The 15654-nt window shown below is 39.1% G+C and overlaps 1 long non-coding RNA gene across 4 annotated transcripts in view; it reads right to left on the bottom strand.

The window, feature by feature from the left end:
- The window catches only part of LOC130285254 (uncharacterized), a 163546-nt gene that overhangs the window by 39606 nt on the left and 108286 nt on the right, over positions 1-15654 (bottom strand). For 2 of the 4 annotated variants that reach the window (XR_008847313.1, XR_008847312.1), the window contains exon 3: positions 11579-11716. The exons of the other annotated variants lie outside the window; for them this stretch is intronic. This is a non-coding gene — a long non-coding RNA (uncharacterized LOC130285254). The remainder of the gene's footprint in view (positions 1-11578; positions 11717-15654) is intronic. 4 annotated transcript variants of the gene reach the window in all.

Genomic DNA, 15654 nt, shown 5'->3' on the forward strand with positions numbered 1-15654 from the left:
TATCCAATAAAACTCCACCATTGGGTATATAATTCATCCCAGGTAAGTATATAATAGGTGATAGATAATGGAAACACCATAATTTTATAAAGATTACTTCAATTTGATGGATATACAAATACATGCTACTCCATACAAGATATCACGTGCAATCAATGATAATACAAGAAAGAGAATCCTTCAAGAATACAAATACCTGTGTTAGGGACACACCTTATATACATGATAAAGAGTGAGAGGGATCACACCAAAATTGGATTTACAAATCCTAACTTATTTTAAATGTAGAAAATCTTGACCAACAATGGCAGTATGACAGTCCTAAGAAGCATCAGCTATAAAAAGGCTGCGTAGGAGAATCCTTCATTGATGCCCCTCGGAGCCTTACTTTTTAGCATAAATATCCATTTTGCCTCTTCCCGTAAGAGGCTTGCATCAATGTTGCCCTTTCGTGGACCTAATTTCCAATTACTTATACCATAAAACCAGAGATCATTCATCATTCCATTATCTGTATGCTGTATGTGTCTGTCTCCGTCCGAATGTTGCTAAGGTGTTGCGACATCCAGCATCGGAACTCTTGTGTTGTCTTGCTGACACATAACATCAGACAGCTACACCTGGCCACATACACTATGTTTCTCGTCCCGCAGTTAGTAAACTGACAGATTTCATATGTATGATTATCAACAGGATTTGTGATCTCTTTCGATCTAGGAACAAAAGCACTAAATTTACAATGACCACATGGGTATGAACCCACTGTACTATTTTGTAACCGTGTGGTAGTCAGATGACTATGGACCAACTGATCCCTGAGGCTGGGTCTTTGTCTTTATGTCAAACTCTGTTTTGTCCCGATCACTGGAAGTACTGTAAATCTTGATCACTAGATAAGAGATGCCAATGTCTGCGCAGAATGGCCATTACTTGGTTTGTGCACCCATCATGTGCCAAAACATCTCACTTTCTTTTGAGTGTCCTTTTTTTGGGGTTGTAAAAGTAGGACACTCTGTTCACTGCCATTAGCTCTATGAAAGGCTGCCTTTAAATGTCTAGGCGGATACCCTCTTTGCCAGAAACGCTGGTATAGATTGTCACTCTCATAGCAAAACCTCCCTTCCTCCAAACAATTTCTCCTCGCTGAGATATTGGCAAACCGGAATGCTCTTCTTGAGAGGCTCCGGATGCCAACTATCCTAGTAAAAGAATGAGTTAGTCGAGGTGGCTATCAATGTCTATTTGAATATGATTCTCTCCGTCCACATATACATGCAAGTCTAAGAAATGTATAGAGCGTCCCAACTTCTGAAGTAAAGGCCATCCCGATGTAATTTGCATTAAGTAATGAAACAAAATTATCAAAAGTGCACGTAACCCATACCAGAAAATGAAGACATCATCAATGTAACATCCCCAAAACAAAATGTGCTCAGTGAAATAAACCAATTCATCTGAAAATACACACATGTTCCCACCACCCCAAAAAAAAGATTAGTGTAATTTGGTGCGCAGGAAGCCCCCATAGCAGTGCCTTCTGTCTGGTGATAGTAAGTGCCGTTGAATAGAACATAATTATGAGTGAGAATAAATTCTAAAAATGAAAGTACAAAGTCATTGTGCTCCTGAAAAATCGTACTTCTAGTGGAAAGGAATTGAGAGACAGCTTTGAGTCCCAGTTCATGACGTATGTTGCTATACAAGCTCTCAACGTCCAAACTGTGAGTATAGTAGTGTCTGTGACCGTGATCTCAGAAAGTTTTAAAACAGAATCTTTAGTGTCTCTCAAATAGGATGGGAGTGAAGTGACAAATTGTGCCAAAACCTTATCCATATAAAGACTACCACCCTGTGTGAGACAATTGTTACCAGAAACGATTGGTCTACCACAGATAGAATTAGTATTTTTTTGTGTCTATGGAAGAACATAAAAAAGTGGCAATAGTGGGATGTGAGTGCGTAGTCATGTCGTCACAAGGTATCGTCACTGTTTACCGTGGCAATGATAGGCTGAATACCAGGATATAACCTGGAAGGATTTGTGATTATCATACACCATTGGTGGAATCAGGACCAGTTTGTAATGGATATTCCCATTGGTGGGTATGTTAGGATGATTTGTGATGATGACATTGATGGTATCTATAAATAGATCTTCCTGTGGGTCAGGCAATATCCACATTGTCCTCTTGACAACGCTGTTGTTACAGCAAAATATGTTGAGGGTGGCTGGATACTAGTAATTTTAACTATATGCCATCATAGTGCCAATCATTGGTGTATTGCAGAACTGTTCATACAATATACAGCAGACAAGGGGCTCCTTTCTGTTACATAACATTGTGTTTGCGGCACTATCATGGCACACTTTTTAACTCACATTTGGGATTTGTTTTGTTTTAAATGTATTAATACAAGCTATATTTTAGGGGGAATAATAAGAGGGAGTTCAGTGACTCCAGGCTTCGGCCCAGGGGTTTGTAGTATATTTGAGTAAGGACCCCTCACCCTCTTTGTGTGGGTATTTTGGTGATTATGTATAGAAACAAATCTCCCTAAAACTTGTAAAAGTGCTTTTTTTTTCAATTTCTTCCCAATCATATTTGTTTTTATTTCATCATAGATTTTGTGGTAAAATAAGTGATGTCATTACAAAGTACAATTGGAGATGCAAAAAACAAGTCCTCATTTGGCCCTTAAGGTGGAAAATTAAAAGCGTTATGGCTATTGGAGTAAAATATTCAGAGAAGGTTAAAATTTAAAGCAAAAATTAAAAATCGCTGCTGCCTTTAGGGGTTGAAATTAGAGTCATAAGAACAGTGAAAGATGACACAAGTATATAAATGAGTTGGATCAGGCCATTCACAACAGGTGATTGTGATCCTCTTTGTGAACGTCACAGAGCAAACACAGAAACTCCCCCATAGATATTAATGAGCTCGCTCCAGTATTTTGTTTCTTATTGTCATGTCTCTGCTGTAAAACCTATCTCTAAATTACAATAAGAAAATAGAAAAAAATTAGAAACAATAAAATGTTTTAGAATTATGAAAAAAATTTAGGTAACATGTTCCATTTAAAGGGTACCTCTCATCAAACAAACTTTTGATATATTTTAGATTAATGAATGTTGAATAACTTTCCAATAGCATGTTAAAAATATGCTTCTTTCTATTGTATTTTTCCCAATCAGTCCTGTCAGCAAGCATTTCTGACTCATGCTGGAGTCCTAAACACTCAGAGCTGCCAGCCTGCTTTGTTCACAGCCAAACAGGCTGTGAACAATGCAGGATGGCAGCTCTGAGTGTTCTCCTTTGTGAACAAAGCAGACTGGCAGCTCGTAGTGTTTAGGACTCCAGCATGAGTCTGAAATGCTTGCTGCCAGGACTGGTAGGGAGACCACTAGTGGTCATTTCTTCAAAGTGGAAAATTAAATAGAAAGAAGCATATTTTTTTAATAACATGCAATTGTAAAGTTATTCTGTATACATTAATCTATAATATATCAAAAGTTTTTTTGATGAGAGGTACCCTTTAACCCCTTAAGGACGCAGGACGTAAATGTACGTCCTGGTGCGGTGGTACTTAACGCACCAGGACGTACATTTACGTCCTGTGCATAACCGCGGGCATCGGAGCGATGCCCGTGTCATGTGCGGCTGATTCCGGCTGCTGATCGCAGCCAGGGACCCGCCGGCAATGGCCGACGCCCACGATCTCGCGGGCGTCCGCCATTAACCCCTCAGGTGCCGGGATCAATACAGATCCCGGCATCTGCGGCAGTGCGCGATTTGAATGAATGATCGGATCGCCCGCAGCGCTGCTGCGGGGATCCGATCATTCAGAACGCCGCACGGAGGTCCCCTCACCTTCCTCCGTCCGGCTCCCGGCGTCTCCTGCTCTGGTCTGAGATCGAGCAGACCAGAGCAGAAGATGACCGATAACAGTGATCTGTTCTATATCCTATACATAGAACAGATCAGTATTAGCAATCATGGTATTGCTATGAATAGTCCCCTATGGGGACTATTCAAGTGTAAAAAAAAATGTAAAAAAATGTAAAAGTAAAAGTTAAAAAAAGTGAAAAATCCCCTCCCCCAATAAAAAAGTAAAACGTCAGTTTTTTCCTATTTTACCCCCAAAAAGCGTAAAAAATTAATTTTATAGACATATTTGGTATTGCCGCGTGCGTAAATGTCCGAAATCTTAAAATAAAATGTTAATGATCCCGTACGGTGAACGGCGTGAACGGAAAAAAAAAAGTCCAAAATTGCTACTTTTTTAATACATTTTATTAAAAAAAAAAATTATAAAAAATGTATTAAAAGTTTTTTATAAGCAAGTGTGGTATCAAAAAAAAAGGACAGATCATGGTGCAAAAAATGAGCCCCCATACCGCCGCTTATACGGAAAAATAAAAAAGTTAGAAGTCATCAAAATAAAGGGATTATAAACGTACTAATTTGGTTAAAAAGTTTGTGATTTTTTTTAAGCACAACAATAATAGAAAAGTATGTAATAATGGGTATCATTTTAATCATATTGACCCTCAGAATAAAGAACACACATCATTTTTACCATAAATTGTACGGCGTGAAAACGAAACCTTCCAAAATTAGCAAAATAGCGTTTTTCGTTTTCATTTCCCCACAAAAATAGTGTGTTTTGGTTGCGCCATACATTTTATGATATAATGAGTTATGTCATTACAAAGGACAACTGGTCGTGCAAAAAACAAGCCCTCATACTAGTCTGTGGATGAAAATATAAAAGAGCTATGATTTTTAGAAGGCGAGGAGGAAAAAATGAAAGCGTAAAAATTTAATTGTCTGAGTCTTTAAGGCCAAAATGGGCTGAGTCCTTAAGGGGTTAAGAGATCTTGTGAAATCAAAAGGTCTGCAGGCGGACTTCACAATATTTGACAGGAGGTTTTCATGGTATAGCTGGTTGGTGGACCAGTACATTGGTAATCCTCATAGGGTTATTTTAAGATTAAAGTTACCCTCTTACCCACAGACAGGGGATAATCAGGGGAGTCCATCCATTGGGACCCCGACTGATCATGAGAATGGGGGGGGGTCAAATGTCCCCTGAGTGAATGGAGCAGGGTGCATGCATCAGTTCATTCACTGATGTGATGTGACATGGCTGAGCTTTATCATTTACATTTAGGCCACAACATTAAGAAACCCATCAATTCTACTGAAATAAACTTAAAGGGGCACTCCGGTGGAAAACTTTTTTTTAAATCAACTGATGCCGGAAAGTTAAACAGTTTTCTAAATTGCTTCTATTAAAAAATCTTAATCCTTCCAGTATTTATTAGCGGCTGTATACTACAGAGGAAATTCTCTTCTTTTGGGATTTCTTTTCTGTCACTAGCACAGTGCTCTCTGCTGACACATCTGTCCATGTCAGGAACTGTCCAGAGCAGGAGAAAATCCCCCCAGCAAACGTATGCTACTCTGGACAGTTCCTAAAGTGGACAGATGTGTCAGTAGAGAGCGCTGTGGTCGTGACAGAAAAGAAATCCCAAAAGAAAATAATTTACTGTGTAGTATACAGCCACTAATAAGTACTGGAAGTATTAAGAATTTTTTATAGAAGTAATTTACAAATCTTTTTAACTTTCTGTCACCAGTTGATAAAAAAAAAAAAGTTTTCCACCGGAGTACCCCTTTAACCCCTTAAGGACGCAGGACGTAAATGTACGTCCTGGTGCGGTGGTACTTAACGCACCAGGACGTACATTTACGTCCTATGCATAACCGCGGGCATCGGAGCGATGCCCGCATCATGCGCGGCTGATCCCGGCTGCTGATCGCAGCCAGGGACCCGCCGGCAATGGCCGACGCCCGCGATCTCGCGGGCGTCCGCCATTAACCCCTCAGGTGCCGGGATCAATACAGATCCCGGCATCTGCGGCAGTGCGCGATTTGAATGAATGATCGGATCGCCCGCAGCGCTGTTGCGGGGATCCGATCATTCAGAACGCCGCACGGAGGTCCCCTCTCCTTCCTCCGTCCGGCTCCCGGCGTCTCCTGCTCTGGTCTGTGATCGAGCAGACCAGAGCAGAAGATGACCGATAACACTGATCTGTTCTATGTCCTATACATAGAACAGATCAGTATTAGCAATCAAGGTATTGCTATGAATAGTCCCCTATGGGGACATTTTATATGCAAATGTGGTATCAAAAAAACGTACAGATCATGGCGCAAAAAATGAGCCCCCATACCGCCACTTATACGGAAAAATAAAAAAGTTAGAGGTCATCAAAATAAATGGATTATAAACGTACTAATTTGGTTAAAAAGTTTGTGATTTTTTTTAAGCGCAACAATAATAGAAAAGTAAGTAATAATGGGTATCATTTTAATCGTATTGACCCTCAGAATAAAGAACACATGTCATTTTTACCATAAATTGTACGGCGTGAAAACGAAACCTTCCAAAATTAGCAAAATTGCGTTTTTCGTTTTAATTTCCCCACAAAAATAGTGTTTTTTGGTTGCGCCATACATTTTATGATATAATGAGTTATGTCATTACAAAGGACAACTGGTCGCGCAAAAAACAAGCCCTCATACTAGTCTGTGGATGAAAATATAAAAGAGTTATGATTTTTAGAAGGCGAGGAGGAAAAAATGAAAACGTAAAAATTAAATTGTCTGAGTCCTTAAGGCCAAAATGGGCTGAGTCCTTAAGGGGTTAACCCCTTAACCCGTTTAAGGACTCAGCGTTTTTAAGTTTTTGCATTTTCGTTTTTTCCTCATTACCTCTTAAAAATCATAACCCTTTCAATTTTTCACCTAAAAATCCATATTATGGCTTATTTTTTGCGCCACCAATTCTTCTTTGCAGTGACATTAGTCATTTTACTCAAAATTCCACTGCAAAACAAAAAAAAAATAATTGTGCGACAAAATTAAAGAAAAAACGCAATTTTGTAACTTTTGGGGACTTATGTTTCTACGCAGTGCATTTTTTGGTAAAAATGACACCTTATCTTTATTCTGTAGGTCCATACGGTTAAAATGATACCCTACTTATATAGGTCTTATTTTGTTATACTTCTGGAAAAAATCATAACTACATGCAGGAAAATTTATATGTTTAAAAATGTCCTCTTATGACCCCTATAACTTTTTTATTTTTCCGCATATGGGGCGGTTTGAGGGCTCATTTTTTGCGCCATGATCTGTAGTTTTTATCGGTACCATTTATTCAATTTTTAATGGTGTAAAAAGTGACCAAAAATACGCTATTTTGGACTTTGGAATATTTTTACGTTTACGCCATTGGTTTAATTAACAATATATTTTTATAGTTTGGACATTTACGCACGAGGTGATACCACATATGTTTATTTTAATTTTTATTTACAAAAGGGGGTGATGGAAGGGGTTAAATTACATATATTAACACTTTTTTCACTTTTTATTTTGCAGTGTTATAGCCCATATGGGGCTATAACACTGCACACACTGATCTTTTACACTACTGTGATGTGCTATAACACTGCAAAAAAAAGGGAAAAAAAGGGTTAAGATATGTGATTTAACCCCTTCACTAATAAAAGTTTGAATCCCCCCCCCTTTTCCCATAAAAAACAAAAAAAAAACCTGTGTAAATAAAAATAGACGGGAAAAGGGGATGATTCAAACTTTTTTTTAGGGAAGGGGTTAAATCACATATATTTACACTTTTTTTTGCAGTGTTATAGCACATAGGGGGCTATAACACTAGTGTAAAAGATCAGTGTGTGCAGTGTTATAGCCCCCTATGGGCTATAACACTGCAAAAAAAAAAGTGAAAAAAAAGTGTTAACACCTGTGGATGTTAAGGCTGACTGTACCCCGTTTTACACTCCTTGAGGGGTGTAGTTTCCAAAATAGTTCGCCATGTGTTTTTTTTTTTTTTTTTTTACTGTTCTGGCACCATAGAGGCTTCCTAAATGCGACATGCCCCAAAAACCTCTTCAGCAAAATTCACTCTGCAAAATCCCATTGTCGCTCCTTCCCTTCTGAGCCCTCTAGTGCACCCACGGAGCACTTTACATCCACATATGACGTATTTCCTCACTCGAGAGAAATGGGGTTACAAATTTTGAGGGGATTTCTCTCCTTTTACCCCTTGTAAAAATAAAAAATAAATGGTTCTACAAGAACATGCGAGTGTAAAAAATGAAGATTTAGAATTTTCTGCTATTCCTGAGAAACACCTAAAGCGTTAACAAACTTTCTGAATGTCCTTTTGAATACTTTGAGTGGTGCAGTTTTTATAATGGGGTCATTTATGGGGTATTTCTAACATGAAAGCCCCTCAAATCCACTTAAACTGAACTGGTCCCTGAAAAATTCAGATTTTGAAATTTTTGTGTAAAATTGGAAAATTGCTGCAGAACTTTGAAGCCCTCTGATGTCTTCCGAAAGTAAAAACATGTCAACTTTATGATGCCAACAACAAGTAGACATATTGTATTTGTGAATCAATATATCATTTATTTGGAATATCCATTTTCCTTACAAGCAAAGAGTTTTTTTTACAAGCTAAATTTTCAAAATTTTCATGAAATTTTGGGATTTTTCACCAATAAAGGATGCAAGTAACAACGAAAATTAACCACTATCTTAAAGTAGAATAAGTCACGAAAAAACTGTCTTGGAATCAGAATAAATAGTAAAAGTATCCCAGAGTTATTAATGCATAAAGTGACAGTGGTCAGAATTGCAAAAAAGGTCTCAGTCCACTGCCCCAGCATTTGGAACAAAATGTTCCGAACTCTGGGTGCAGCCTGCGGGGGTTGTGACGTCACAACCACGCCCCTCCTGATGTCACGCTATGCCCCCTCAATGCAAGTCTATGGGAGGGGGTGTGGCGGCTTGCATTGAGGGGGCGTTGCCATGACGTCACGAAAGCTGGGGCAGTGGAGTACCTCTTTAAATCACTATAGAATCCTATTGTGGTCTAAGGTTACATTCTCATGGCATTATTTTGGTCATAGCTTAATGTCAATATTTTTAAATCAAAACCAGCGGTGGGTCCAAAACACAGACAAGGTACAAATCATTCCAGATTTTTTTCCTGTTCAGGTTCCAATCCTAGTTTTAGCAAAAAATAAAAAATAAATAAATAAATGTAAAATACTGATACAACTTGAAAGTATTTTAAGTTTGGCTGAGGAAATAAACTGATTATAGACAGATTTGTAATATGGATCTGCGTTGTATGGATTTATAATACAGCACCCATATACTGTAGATCTAGGACCCATACTCTTTTGCTTTTTGCCTCTGATTTTCATAGCATGCCATATTATAGAGGGGTTCTTTAGTAAAAGCACTACTAAAATACAGAGCCACATGGACGCACCATATGGTGGAATGCAAAGTACCAACAGCACCATAATATTGAATCCCAGGACTATGTGTCACTACACAGGTTCTACGCACACAGCTTTATGTATAGAAGAACCCAGAGAAACAAACTATTAGGAGCGCTCCGGTGGTGTCTATAGAAACTGCTTTGCTTTTGGGTGCCTAACTAATTGATTGAGGACAATTGGATCTTTATAGGGGTTTATTACAAGGTATACAAATATAAAGGGGAATCCTAACTAATTAAGGGGTAGGGGTGCAAGGAAGAGGGGAAGGTGAAAGGATGGGGGCAGGAAGTGCTCTCTCTATCTCATCTTCCTATAAGTAACATATATAGCAGTCATCCACACACATAACCCATACATTGCCCATCCCAAGACATCTCCATGGCCAATCAGAAGAGTTCCTTGACAAATCTGCAAACAAGGTTGTTGAATGTTGTCTTGTAGGTGATTTATTTGCATTGCAATCAGTTCTTGTTCTTTGATGTCTTCTTGAGTGGGGGATCCTCTTTGTTGTCCCACATTGTGTTGACAGATGTCCATCCAAGTTTTCTCGAGAACCACACCTTGGTGGGCTGACAGGATGATTTGCGGTCCATTGTGTCCAACACAGCAGGGGCTGGTTTTATGGCTTTACCATAGGGGGTAACAGGAACTGTAGCTCATCCCCATTCTTATCACTCAGGTGCCAGGCTTATCGTATGGCTTTAAACCGGATAAAAGCAAATGATTGTCTACTCAGCTGTTTGCATCAACCACCATTCCTGGAGCCATCCTGCTGACAACCTACATCCATGCCATCCATGAAATTCCACTGCATTCCATTGTCCTCTTCATTGTATTTGAGTCCATAATAAAAACACATCAAATTTATACTAGTGTGGCCAATGTTGGCTTCCAACAGTGTCCCAGCACCAAAGGCTGTCATGTGGGCTTCGGACTTCCTCGGATAGACCTGCAGCACAGGTGTTGGGCCCCCCTAAAGGACTGGTTATTATTGTTATTGTGTTCAAGAACTTTATCATATTTTCATAAGTATTGTATTATATGTTATCTATATGTGTTATACCTTTAAGAGTGGAGCACTGTAAGCCCATGTGACCCTGTATGCCCAATGGGAACCCCTAAATTCCTTAGTATATAGAGTAGGGAGGGAGGAGTTACCCCAGATCAAGAAGAGCACAATTGTGGTAAAGGTGTGAGTTGAATGTGGAGAAGCTCTGAGGGAAGGCCCAGAACAAAATCTTATCTCACGTCTTATCCAGCTATTCTGTAAGGAATCTCCTGCACAGAGGAAATTCAAGCCTTGGCGGAGAAAGACACAGGACCTAGTCAGAACCCTAGCGATCTGGAACAATCTTTAGTCTTATATCAAGTCAGTATTAATCTATTGGGTGAAAAGCACCATAAGTCCCAGTAAGGCAACAGGGCTCCCAAGGGGTTACACTGCAGCCTCTCCACTCTGCACCATTCTGTTGGAGTGTGATACCATCTGTACCCTGCTCAGTAAAAGGCAGTTATCCAAACCTGACATTGGTGTGTTCATTTACTTCCCGTGTCTGGCCCAGGAGAATATGTCTCCAACCTCGGACCATGTATAGGCTAATGGTGACCTGCCATTACAATGTGATAAAGTTTTTCCTAGCAACCCCGTGGCTACCATACTCCTGTACAGAATTACTGCAATCTTGCAGAACCCACATGCTATTTATGTTAGTATGTTGACTTTCTGAGTGGTGGATAACTACCACTTAGTAGACACAATTGCCTATGTTCTCTGCCTTAACCGCTTTCTTCTACCTTTCGTATACCCTTTGGTTACCCTTACGTAATCATAGACAAAATTGAGAGCAAGCTATCAATTTTCAATCTCACATCTCAGTAGTTACAGTACATAGGGTAGGTTGTTTTTCCTTCTCTCTTATCCACAAGTTAATGTACGGTAGAGTTAGGTAGGTCTCCAAGGTATTCAATTCTCTGTATTCCATCAGACAAAGGGAGTCTTCTCATAAGATTGTACTTTAAGGAAATCTATAATGCTTCACATAAAACATAATAAAGTTATAAATAGCTGGGCTACACTTCATGGAGGTAACCCCCTTCGTCAGGTCTACCTAGCAAAATATGGCGAATCAAACATCTTAGAGATGAACCCAACTCTACCCTATGTTTGAATACCCTGTATAATGTACTTACTACCGGGGAAAGTTTTAAGATGTGAGTGAGTTTTAAGATGCCAGTCCACTCTCCATTTTGGCTTTTATATTTTCTTTATTCTTGATGTACCTAGCTGTCAAAAACATCCAAAGTAAACCATCCTTTGAAGCCATTCAACTAAAAGAGGAAAAAGAAGAACTCAGACAACCAAGTTTGACTATAATACCTTACTATGATTAAATGGTTTACATATGAAGAGCACTATGTGAACATCTCATCTCATAGATTTCATTAGAAGTAGGATTAATTGACATTTTCACCAAATAAAGCAGATTTTTTTTATTTATTTGAAATAGAAAAAAATGTAATTCAGTTTTTCTATGCAGGTTTTGTAACTTACTAAAAAGGAATGTATCACTTTAATTTTTTTTTCTGTACTGATTAGAGCCAGATGCCAAAACATGTTCCATTTTTTTAATCTAATGAATATTTTTCAACTGTATGTAGCTTTTTTGCAGACATTATTATGGAGGCAGCCATATTGCTGAATTTTTTTTATCAGCATTTTAAGAAAAGCTTTACCGCAAGCCCCATGGAAATAGAAACAATATACTGGCAGGGACCCTATGGATTGCTATCGGAGAGTTTTCTAGGCATACTTTGTGGCCTATGCAGAGGTCAATATGCAGGGAAAGCAAGTAGGGGAGCTGTGACCATCACCTATTGTGAATGGCCTGATTGCATCTTATCTGTATCACCATATATTGCCTATGATAATAGTGAGGAGACTCCTGAAAAATTATCTGTACAGAACAGGAAGTCTTAGCTTATTATTAGGCTTAGTGGACAGAATGAAAACTGCAAGATATCAGGACTATTTTGGAACACTAGAAAACATCACAAAAAATTCTTAAAAACTTGATTTAGACAATGTCATTATCTGGTGACACATTGCCTTTAAGAATCCCAGCATTAAAACATTATAATAACATCTTATATCTTTACATTTTATTGTTCAATTGAATTAATGCATCCAAAGTGTAATATTTTAGAATCTTAGCAATTTTTCAATTTGTAATAAAAAAAAAATAATATTCAATCAACATATGTAATTTTTCAAATGCATTTAATTAATCAGGCCACTACGTGTATTTAAAACATCCTTTTTGTTTTAATTATTGGCACCGAAAAAGGGTAAATTCAGAATAACCCTCCTTTTGGAAGATCTAATTGCTAAGGACCTAGCCTTAATATTAACTAGGGTAATTACTATGCATAGCACACCCACCCAGAATGTTTGCATAGCTATCACAAGCGCTTTCATAAATGATGCTTTAATTAGTCTTAATTAGAATTTGTTTAAGTCAGCAGGGAATGCAGAGCCCATGAAATGATGTATGTAATAAGCATCAGGCTCACTTTTTACTTGGGGAATAGAGCTGACAAAATCACATCACATTAAATTGATTCAGTCAGAATTAAAATTCTTATGGTATTAATTAAATGAGGGATCTCATTAGCAGACTGCAAGATGACGGAGTGACTCTTTGGCGACCAGATGTGAAGGAAACTGTATGAGGCGGGAGCAATGGTAGACTGAAAAAGTCTTCCTAAATATTGGGGTAGGGGAATTTTTTTCACAAAACTCCATATCAGTGATAGTGGGGTAGTTAGGAATCATATATCAAAGGATTAACAAATAGATAAAAATGTAACAAAATGGCATCAAATATTTCCTATTAAAAATGAATGCTTAATGGAGAAAATAGCTCAAAATCACTTTGATTTTGTTGTTGCAAAAAAATAAATAAATAAATAAATAAATAAACTTAGCAAATTTGGATATTTAACCCCTTAAGGACGTAGAGTTTTTCCGTTTTCGCATTTTCATTTTTTCCTCACCACCTTCTAAAAATCATAACACTTTCAATTTTGCACATAAAATTCCATATGATGGCTTATTTTTTGCGCCACCAATTCTACGTTGCAGTGACATTAGTCATTTTACCCAAAAATCCACGGAAAAATGGAAAAAAAATTCATTGTGCGACAAAATTGAAGAAAAAAATTTGTAACTTTTGGGGGCTTCCGTTTCTACGCAGTGTATTTATCGGTAAAATTAACACCTTATCTTTATTCTGTATGGGCCGTTTTAGTTTTTGTCGGTACCATTTTTGTATTGATCTGACTTTTTGATCGCTTTTTATTCATTTTTTCATGATATAAAAAGTGACCAAAAATACACTATTTTGGACTTCGGAATTTTTTTGCGCATACGCCATTGACCGTGTGATTTAATTAATGATATATTTTTATAGTTTGAACATTTCCGTACGTGGCGATAGCACATATATTTTTTTTTATTTCCACAGTTTTTTTTAATGGGAAAAGGGAGGGTGATTCAAACTTTTATTAGGGAAGGGGTTAAATGACCTTTGTTAACTTTTTTTTTTTTTTTTACTTTTTCTTTTTGCGGTGCTATAGGTCATAGGGACCTATAGCACTGGAAACACTGATCTCTTATGCTGATCCCTGCAAAGGCATAGCTGTAGCTCAGGCTTGGAGCAATCAAACCCAGATCGGACACGGCAGAGACAGGTAAGGGGACCTTCGCTCACGTCCTAGCTGATCAGGACACCGCGATTTTATCGTGATGTCTCGATCAGCCTGACTGAGCTGACGGGAAGCGTTTACTTTCACTTTCAGATGCGGCGGTCAACTTTGATCGGCGCGTCTGAAGGGTTAATAGCACGCGGCACAACGATCGGTGCCGTGCACTGTTAGCCCATGGTCCTGGCTATGAATAGCAGCCGGGACCGACCCGGTGTGATGCGGGGTCACGGCGTGACCCCGTTTTAATCACCGGGACCGGGCGTAGGGCGTACAGGTACGCCCGACGTCCTTAAGAGGTTAAAGTAAATCTGTCATCAGTGTCACCTGCACTAACCTGTCAGTACAGGTAGTGCAGGTGACACTGATGACAATAATACTTTCCTGGTCCTGTTTTGTCGGGAAAACTACCTAGAGGGGGTTCCTACCTATAAGGGGGTAAACTACCTACAGGGGAGGAACTTACCTATAGGGGCAAACTACATACTGTGGGTAAACTACCTACAGGGGGGCACTTGTTCTATGAACGCCACTTCACTTTTATTTGCACCCAAAAAAGAGTGCAAACAACAATGCAAACATTTCTTTGCGACCCCGACTCTTGATAGGCCATGAATGTTGTAGTCTCAAAAAACCCCTTTAACCATGAGGGTCCCCAGTGGCTATAGACCATAATAACTAGTTTTAGGGTAGTTACAACTTTCTCGCTATTAGATTGGTTGGACTTTTCATACATATTGTAAAATTAAGATTTTACATAATCACTGCTCATTAAATGGGCACTGCCACTTTTGACATGCTGTAGAGACATGCCAGCAGTTTTGATCCATCGGGGTCAGAGTTTAATAGCTAGAATGAACCAGAAAAAGAGCACGCTAAGGAGACTTACTTACAATGTAAGTCTAAGGGATTGTCTTGGTCAGCGCACACTATCTCTGCACCCATTTTAGGGATCAGTTGGGGTCTGAACACTCAGACCCTGAATGATCAAAATGCTGGACTTGTCTAAAGGCAGGGACGTTGCTGGGGGGGCTAATGGTGCTATAGCCTAGGTGTGGCCTCTATAGCCCCGTGTCCCGCTCCCGCTCGCTGGGCTATGAGGATCCAGGACACTTGTCCTGGATTCCCAGACGAGTGAGCATACAGGTGAAAGCCCCCCCGTCAGTGTAAGCCTCAGGCTTCAGCTTACGCTGATGGAAAGAGGAGTGTGAGTGCTGAAACCACACTGTACAGTTGCCTACTGGTAGTAGTGTGTATGCGATTGGGCGTGAATGAAGGTGTGGTCGGGGCCGTGACTGGGGTGTGGTTAGGGCTGTAGCTTAGGCTATGGGCTCTATCCTCTGGTCTTTTGGAGACTGGAGACCTAGCAACGCCGCGGACTCAAGGTCATATGAAAAGTTTTTTTAAAGCAACAGGTACACTTTAAAGAATTTCCTAGATCATCCTCCAGCCACAAGTCACTATGCATTGGCTAAAAAATATAGATGGCTAACAAGTCACTATGC

This window comes from Hyla sarda, chromosome 8 (assembly GCF_029499605.1).
Source record: "Hyla sarda isolate aHylSar1 chromosome 8, aHylSar1.hap1, whole genome shotgun sequence".
NCBI classification, from domain to species: Eukaryota; Metazoa; Chordata; class Amphibia; order Anura; family Hylidae; genus Hyla; species Hyla sarda.